Raw genomic sequence first — 9,739 nt, forward strand, 5'->3', positions numbered from 1 at the left:
AGGTAGTAAACATGTCCATTCTTCTCTCTATTTCCTTGTTCGAATTTTTAAATTACCAATCTAAAAATGCTCACACTTGTATAAAGATTAATTAGAAGTATAGTATGTATATATGCCGAAGCTATGATCATCTACTTACACTCCATTCTTCTAACTTTTGGGTAAAACTAAGTTTACAGAATTACTAAAGTAGAGTCTACACTGATTTATTCTATTTATAAATTCTTTAAGGATATAAGTTGCACAGGTCCCGTAGCTCAGTTGGTTAGAGCGTTGGTCTTATGAGCCGAAGGTCGCGGGTTCGAGCCCCGCCGGGACCACCTTTTTTGGCTTCATATTTATTCACCTAATCAAAGAAATGAGATATCTAGAATCTACTCATGTATTAAGAATTGATATATAGACCGTAATGCAAACTAAAAACCTTCATTATATCCTTTAGTTGAGTTTTACTCAAACTTGGGATGTGTTTTTATACAAGGAAGAAGGGTCTCTTTCTTTTAATGTTACTCTGTTGGGGATAAAAAGGTAGTAGATGAATTAACATACAATATCCGCCTTGAAATCCAAATGAAAATGTAAGTTAAAGGAGAATGGCCTGATTGATTGCTCTATCGAATTCAGTATTTTGCAACAACATACCCATTTTATTTTTACAGGTGGGGTCTGAATAGTGTAATATGTACGTGGACCTTACTTCTACCTTCTGGAGATAGAGATGTTATTTTTGATATAAACTCGGTTAAAAAATAAAGAATTTCAAAGCGGGTTTGGAAAAGGAAGCATTTCAAAGCGGGTTTGGAAAAGGAAGCATTTCAAAACAGTAGTAAAAAAGTCATGCTGAGAATAATGAAGATAAGATCATTAATAACAGCAAAATAACAAAGCAATAAGATAATTCAAGCAAAGGAAACAACATATAGTAATAAATTATGTGCTAAGAACCTAAATATTTAAATCTTGAATCTGCGAGGAAAAACTTGAAGTTTGACTGGCACGACCTTTTTGACTTTGGGCTTCATATTTATTCACCTAAGCAAAGAAGAGCTGGACTACATTAGACATTATTCTATAATGCATTACTATCAGTACCTAGCATTCTTGGTGATATACCTCATATATGTTTAGCCCATAATGCTATATTGTTTATTTTGGGCGAGGCATCTAAATTGACACCTAAACTTACACCCAATTTGGAAGTCGACTCTTCTAGTTTTGTTTTTACCACTTTAACTTGGCGAAATGACTAATAATAAACACTTCTAATAGCTGTTGTGGCTAAAACTGCATACCAATCATATTGAAAAGGCATGTGAATATAATAGTTTATATATATATATATATATATATATATATATACTAGTCTTAATTAAGGTACGCATATTGTGCATGTACCATATCTTAATAAGTATAAAACTTTAAAAAAATTATTAATATACTATTAAAACTATGTACACCTAACGTGCTATTATTATTATTATCATTTTGGAAATATTTTTAGAATTTTATTTTGAGTTAAAGAGAATAATAATTATGAATATTGAGGTAACTTTTATCTAATAACCCTAAAGATTGATGGGAATAACAGAATTTACGATGAATATAAAAATACTATTCGAGTAAGAAAGTAGTACAAATATAATATGACAATGTACCATAGTTTATATACATAGTTCAACGATAAAATGGAAGGAATTATGGTTAATTATTTCTTTAAAATCAATTAATTGTATCTAAGATATTAATATTCAGGAACTTAAAATTAATTAAAATTTTAATTATAATTAATTAATATTAAAGTCCTAAATATTTAAATTTCCTACATAGTTCAAATACGAAAAAGGAAAATAAGTATAATAACCAAAATTTTAATTGGTTTCAAAGTTCTAAAATATTAGTCAGACAATAAAAGTTTATAATTTTTCGTTTAATGTAAACTTTACTTTAAAGAGTTTGAAAGTCAGTTAGCATTTTTAATTTTATATAAGTTTTGGTGCATACGTAGCATACCAAGTCTGATAGACAAACTTTGTGGCAAGAAATATATTTTTACTCCTTTTTTTTTGTGTATAACTCGTGTATATGGAGATTTAATTCCTTTCTGGTTAGTATTACTCGTTCGCATGTTAAACGAATATTAATGTCCTCATTTATTTTTTTTTGTAAGATTAAGACGTCTGAATCTGAATACACGTCTGAATATTAAGATATGTATTAAGATTAAGACATCTGAATCTGAATACACATATGAATATTAAGATGTGTATTAAGATCTAAATACTAAATGATTAACACTGTTTGATTTTTTAACATCTGAATGCATAAAATTTACGTTTATTTGAAAATTAGTAAACATAAAATTCAAATAAAATACTAATTAATCTAATATTCCATCACTAAAATATATAGCTTTTTAAATATGATAGTTGCTGGCGGTGATGGCTAACTGTAGTGCTTGTGAATGCCGACTAAAAGCGGTGGTTGGTGGTAAATTTAGTTAATGGTGGTAGTTTAGGGTAGTAGCTAGTGGTGATTGAGAATGGTGGTGGTGGGTGGTGATAGTTAATAATGGCGGGTGGTGGTGGGGGTAGTTGTGATTGAGGAAGGTGGTGGTAGTTTATAATGGTGGGCAGTGCCCAGAGGCGGATCCAAGATTTAAATTCTATGGGTTCAACCATTAAGGTTTTTAGTATTACATCATTATATTTTTAAAGTTATGAATTCATATTTACTATTTATTGTAATTTTAATAAATTTTTACACATAAATTTATACTCCGCAATAAAAGCACTGGGTTCAGTTGAACCCGGTGCTTAGAGGGCTGGATCCGCCCCTGGCAGTGCCAGGTATGGTTGTTGATGGTGATGTGATGGTTAGTTGTGGTAGTTAAGGTGGATGAGTGTTGGTTGTCGTTGAGATGATGGTGGTAGTCGACAATGGTGGCTGTTATGATTGAGGATGATGGTGGTGGTAGATGGCATGGTGCTAGTTGATAATGGTAGGCATTGACGGTACTTAATAATGAATATGGATGATAGTATCTTAATAAAATTAAGTCTCTGTTATAGATCTTAATGATACAGATCTATTCAGGGCTATTAAGTGGATGTGAAGTAAAAAAAACAAACACACTTAACAATTAAGATCTGAATAATTAAGATTCAGATTTTAAAAATAAACGCACTTAATGTCTGAGATCTGAATGATTAAGATTCAAACCTCCATTAAGTGCAAACAAATGAGGTTAGTCCACTTGGAGTCCTAAATATTAAGACTCTATGCATAATTTAAATAAGGAAGATTTAGATAAACAAAATTTACTTGATTTTAAAGTCCCTAAATTTATATCTACGCAATATTAAAAGCTCGAAACCCCTTAGCAAAATGTCGTTCGCCCTTTTTATATTCAGATTTCTTTTATCGCTAATTTTATCTATATGATAAATTTAGAAAGGAATAAAATTAGATTATCTTTCTAGTTAGTTAATTCAAATCCGAAAAAAAGTCAATTCAAATAATTAATTATCTTTTTAAATCACTAATAGAAATAATTTATTTTTTGAGGATTTAAATTATCAATATTAGCCCATAGGCATAAAATAAATATTTAATTATAACTATATATTTATCCGCAAAAATTCTTTTGTCAAATGATAAAAAAAAATTAAACTTTTGTACTTTATGTTTGTCGTAGTGTTAGTAAATGACTTTTGTCTATCACTTTTCTTTCTCTCTTTCTCTTGCTATTATTAAATATTTTCATAATTATTTTTACTAATTAAGGTATAATCTATATTAATATTTATATCTTAGTTAATTATTGATCAAAGAATAAAATTAATAGCCAATGGACCAATCTCACATAGAATACTCATAGCATTTATAGGTTAATTACTGATTTGTTTACATCATAATTGTTCACCTCAAATTTAGCATGATTATACAATTTCTTTTGAGCTAAAAAACGTTCAACTGTATAAAATTCATATATAAGGTAAAACATATAAATTTTTGGTGTTATTTAATTATACCTTAATTTTAAAATTCATATAAAATAAAACTTTAATAATTTTGAAATCCAAAATATAAGGACCTCTTGCTTAATTCAAATAAGGAAAGGTATAAAAAGTAATAAATCTTATTTAATTTTAAACTCCTAAATATTAGGTATAAAAAGTAATAAATTCTATTTTAAAATAATAAAAAAGGCAAACGACATTTCGCTAAGAAGAAAAAAGGCGAACAACATTTCGTTAAGGGCCTTTGTGCTTTTAATATATACATATATATATATATATATATATATATATATATATATCAAAAACAAAAGAATAAGAAAGAAAAGAAAATGTGATGACCCAAAATGTCATCTTTAAAGTTAATAATTAATTCTGTATTCTAAGATTTCAAAAAGCACTATTTATTATTTCTCGACTTGCATGCGCAGTCCGTAAAATTTTCCGGAAAGTTTTTACGTGAAAAATGGATTAAAATGTGAATTAGAGCTTTAAAACTCAATTGAGGTGACTTTGTCAACATTTTGAGCAAACGGATTCAGATTAGTATTTTGATAGTTTTGGTAGGTCTGTATCGTGATTTGGGACTTGGGCGTATGCCCGAAATCAAATTCCGAGGTCCCTAGCCCGAGATATGGAATTTTCATGAATAACTAAAAGTTTAAGTTCAAATAATGACCAGATGTCGAATTATGTGCAAACGACCCCAGAATAGAATTTTGATGATTCCAACAGCTCCGTATGGTGATTTTGGACTTAGGGGTGTGATCGAAATTTTATTTGGAAGTCCATAGTGAAATTAGGCTTGAAATGGCTAAAATAGAAATTTAAAGTTTGGAAGTTTGATCGGAGAGTTGATTTTTTGATATCGGGGTCGGTATCCAGTTCCAAAAATTTTCATAGCTCCGCTATGCCATTTATGACTTATGTGCAAAATTTGAGATAAATCGGACTTGATTTGATAGGTTTCGACATCGAATGTAGAAGTTGAAAATTCTTAAGTTTCATTGAGCTTGAATTGGGGTTTGATTTATGATTTTAGCGTTGTTTGATGTGATTTGAGGTTTCAAATAAGTTCGTATGATATTTTAGGATTTGTTGGTGTATTTGATTTAGGTCCCGAGGGCCTCGGGTGAGTTTCGGTTGGTTAACGGATCAAAAATTGAACTTAAACAGCTGCTGCAAAAAGCTCCTGCAAATTTTCTTCTGCTGAGCAATCGAGCCCAGAAGTCGAGCAAATCGAAGGCCAGAAATCAAGCCCAGAAATCGAGCCGAGGATCGAAGGCAAGGCTTCGAGAGCCTGTCACGACCCAAAAATTCCACCACAGGCGTCGTGATGACACATAGTCTCTAAGATTAGGTAAGCCGATTTCAATTACATTTTTTTGGAGCTATTTTTTTTAATTAAATAAGTAACCAAAACTAACAGCGGAACAAATATGAATGTACAACCTCCCAATACTGGTAGTACTAAGTCACGAACTCTAACTGAATATATGGAATGATCACGAGGACCGAATATACAATATTGTTTGATTAAAAATTAACAGTACAATGAAATGAAAAGACTCCAAGGGGATTCGACGACTAAGCAGCTCTACCTTGAATCCTTACGAAAGCACTTTAACTCTTCTCAACCCTAATAACTCCAATACCTGGCTCTGTACAAAAATGTGTAGAAGTATAGTATGAGTACACCATAGTCGGTACCCAGTAAGTATCAAGACTAACCTCAGTGGATATAGACGAGGTACAATCAAGACACTCACTAGTCTAATAGCATGTGCAATATAATATACAAAATAATAGGAAGCAGATAACAATAAGGGCAACAAAAAACAACCAGTAATATGCACAACAGACAACAAGAATACCATTAATATCGCTTAATAATTAATAAATACAATTACACACAATAAATCAAATCTTTCAAATAAATGTCTTTCACATATAATTCTTTCAGATAACTCTCTTTCAAATATAATTTTCTCAAATAATTACCTTTCAAATATAATTCTTTCATATAATACCTTCTACATAAAAATCATTTCAAATAAATATTTTGAATATAATTCTTTCAATTAAAAAGTCACAATGTGACACTTCGTTTCATAATTATAAAAATACGGGTCTCAGCCCATTTCCATATTTTTCGTAAACACGGGTCTCAACCCATTCTTCATATTTCCACGGCACCTCGTGCTCATAATTAAATCATCATATTTTTTCGGCACCCTATGCCCTCATTTCATATCACAACTGTATGGACAATTCACGTGCCAAATATCATTATCATTTAATCACAGCATCCCGTGCCCAAAATTCATATCACAACTGCACGGACAATTCACGTGCCAATATCCTCATTATTTACTCACGGCACCTCTTGCTCACATTTTATTTTATAATCCGCATGACAATAGCCACATGCTCTCAATTTCAACATAAATCAGATTGTCATGAATTTACCAACAATAAAATAAATTACACAAGGTATAAAAATAAATACAAGAATATCACAACATCACATGAAAATCATCAATCCCACAACCCCACATCATCACATATCGTCCCTGACAATAGCCACCCTTTTCGCTCCTATTGCCACCTTTATTATTCCTATAGCCACCCTTATCGCTCCGCCCAGACAATATCAATAGCCACCCTTATCGCTCCTATTGCCACCCTTATTGCTCCATCCAGACAATATTCCAACAAACACAACCACAGTGAAATGCCACCCTTATACCCACATAATATCAGCGGTGAAATGCCATCCTTATATCTTCAAAATAATAATTAACACAACACAATAATTTACACGAAAAATTATCACGGTAACATAACAAAATCAATTCATATCACAATTTACCCAATGTCTACAACCAAAATTCCAAAGATACAACCAAGTCAATTAATTTCACAACAAATAGTCGAAGGCTCCACACAATGTGTACAACACCCAAAAATAATCAACAGAGATAGAAATTACTAACATAAAGCAAAGTCTTTATTAACTCTAAATTTTCAATAATTATATAAACATCTATTCTTAAGCTCATTTAATTAATTATTTGCAGAGGGAAAAATCCAAAATGAAATTAAATTCTAATAATTATCAAACCAGCAAATTCACGAAATTTCATAAATAATCAAATAACAATCACATCAACTTGTCATATAACAACAAAGTCAACAACAAGGATTTAGGCACGACAAATGGATGATTAAATATATGTCAACAATTATCCAATTTACTACACAATATGCTCAAGACTTTAACTCAATAAAATTTGCACATATAAACCAAGTACGTACTCGTCACCTCGCGTACATAATTTTCAATTACACAAATTTCACATAAGACTCAATGCCTAAGGGAAAATTCCCCCACTCGAGGTTAAGCAAGACACTTACCTTTTTTAAGTTAGGTCGATATTCCAAAATAGCTTTCTCACGTGAATTGACCTCCGGACGACTCCAATCTTTCTTGAGCCTTCCTTACATTACTACGAGGTTCCGAAAATCCTAGAAACTTCAATCTATTTATAAACATAACAAAAGTGAACCATAATTAGGAAGATTTTCATGGTTTCAGCTCATTTGAGCATTTTATCAAACACTAGGTGTGCAAATTTGGTTACAAGGTTCTTCTACAAGATTTCCTTCATTCCACAACCCAATCTTTACTTATTTGATCTCAACAATATTCCCACAAACCTTATTGGTACAAGCATATATACATAATACTCTTACACCCAATCACCAATCTTTTATCCCAAACTCGAAATTGAAGACTAGGGGTTGAATCTTATCTCTTTGATGAAGATCTTGTGATTAGCTTCCTTGATTCTTGAAGATTGGATATTTAGAATGTTAGGTTCCCTCTTTATCTCTCTAAACTACTCTTACCTCTTTCTAAAACCCTCAGAAAAATACCCCAAAACTTATTTATCAAAATGGGGTCAGGTTATGAAAATAGAAAAATTAACCCTCCGAAAGCAGGTCTGCAGTCGTATAATGGACCACAGAATGGATATGCGGGCCGCAAAATTGATCGCAAAATCGGTGCCCAGAACTGGGCTCTTCTGGTCCATTCTGCGACCAGTTTTGCGATCGCATAATTGGTCGGAGAATTGCATTTTTTTAGCCTTTGGTAATTTGGTCATAACTTCTTGTAGGAATGTCCAAATGACAAACGGTTTGAAGAGTTGGAAACTAGACACACATACCTTTCTTTTGATAGGTAACACACCATATAAATCTTCATATAAAGAGAGGTATTCTCGTTCGAATTTAGGTCTTGTGCGAACTTACTTGAAACATTAGTCTATTATGAAATTTCCAACTTCAACATTCGATGCCGAAACCTATCGAATCAAGTCCAATTGACCTCAAATTTTGTAAACAAGTCATAAGTGACATAACAGACCTATTCAAATTTCCAGAATCGGATTCCGACCTCGTTATAAAAAATTCAACCTTCGATCGAACTTTCCGAAAATCGTTTATTTTCCAACTTTCGCCAAAATGCGTCAAATTGTCCTACAGACTTTCAAATACAAACCCGAACATGCGCCTAAGTACGAAATCACCATACGAAGCTATTGGCATCATCAAAATTCTATTCCGAGGTCGTTTGCTCAAAAGTCAACTCTTTCTATTTAAACTTCAAAATGAGAATTCCTCTTTCAATTAAATTCTAAATCTTCCGAAAATCAAACTTGACCACACCCACTGGTCATAATACATATTATGAAGTTTTCCGGGACCTTAAGTCGTTGAACGAGGCATTAATTCTTAAAACGACAAGTTGGGTCGTTACAGAGCCATAATCGAAGGCAGGCTCGAGAGCCATGATCGAAGGCAAGGCTCGAGGGCCATGATCGAAGGCAATCTCGAAGGCTAGTGATCGAAGGCCACTGATCGAAGGCCCAGGGTCGAGGGATATGACCGAGGCCAGTGATCGAAGGCCATAAAGATCGAATGTATGATCGATATCCATGATCGATGGCTGTGATCGAGCCCCAGGGTCGAGGGCCATGATCGAGCCCCAGGATCGAAGGTCCATGATCGAGGTCCAGCTTGGACAGATCTGTAAGTTTATAAAACTGGGGATTTATTCCCATTTGCCATTTTTGACGAACTTGAGCTTGAGAAAAAGCGATTTTGACAGATTTTCAAGGAAAAACATTTGGGTAAGTGATTCTAACTCGAATTTTGTCAATATACACGAATATATCATTATTTTCACCATTTAATTAGTGTATTGAGATGGAAATTTAGGAAAATTTTAGAAATCTCATAAAAATGAATTTTTGAGATTTATATGTCGATTCGGAGTTGGATTTGAGTGAAACTGGTATGGTTGGACTCGTAATTGAATGGGCTATCAGATTTTGTAAGTTTTGCCGAATTCCGAGATATGGGCCCACGGACAATTTTTGAGTTAATTTCGGATTTTATTGAAAAATATAGTATTTTCTTATGAAATTAATTCCTTTAATTTTTGTTGATTGTATCGAATTAATTATGACTAGATTCGAGTCGATCAGAGTCAAAAAATCAAGGAAAAGGCATACTACTTGGTTAAATTGGAGCAAGTCGAGGTAAGTGACTTGTCTAACCTTGTGTGGGAGAAATTTTCCCTAGGATTGGTATTGAAGTGATAAATTGTAATGTGTTAAAATCCGTGTACACGATGTGACGAGTGTGTATACGGG

The 9,739-nt window shown here is 32.4% G+C and overlaps 1 non-coding gene across 1 annotated transcript; it reads left to right on the top strand.

The window, feature by feature from the left end:
- Nucleotides 1-246: 246 nt before the first annotated feature.
- TRNAI-UAU (transfer RNA isoleucine (anticodon UAU)) lies at nucleotides 247-320 on the top strand. Its single transcript has one exon. It is a non-coding gene; the product is annotated as a tRNA-Ile (tRNA).
- Nucleotides 321-9,739: the final 9,419 nt, after the last annotated feature.

The sequence above is a fragment of the Nicotiana tomentosiformis genome, chromosome 6 (genome assembly GCF_000390325.3).
Source record: "Nicotiana tomentosiformis chromosome 6, ASM39032v3, whole genome shotgun sequence".
NCBI classification, from domain to species: domain Eukaryota; kingdom Viridiplantae; phylum Streptophyta; class Magnoliopsida; order Solanales; family Solanaceae; genus Nicotiana; species Nicotiana tomentosiformis.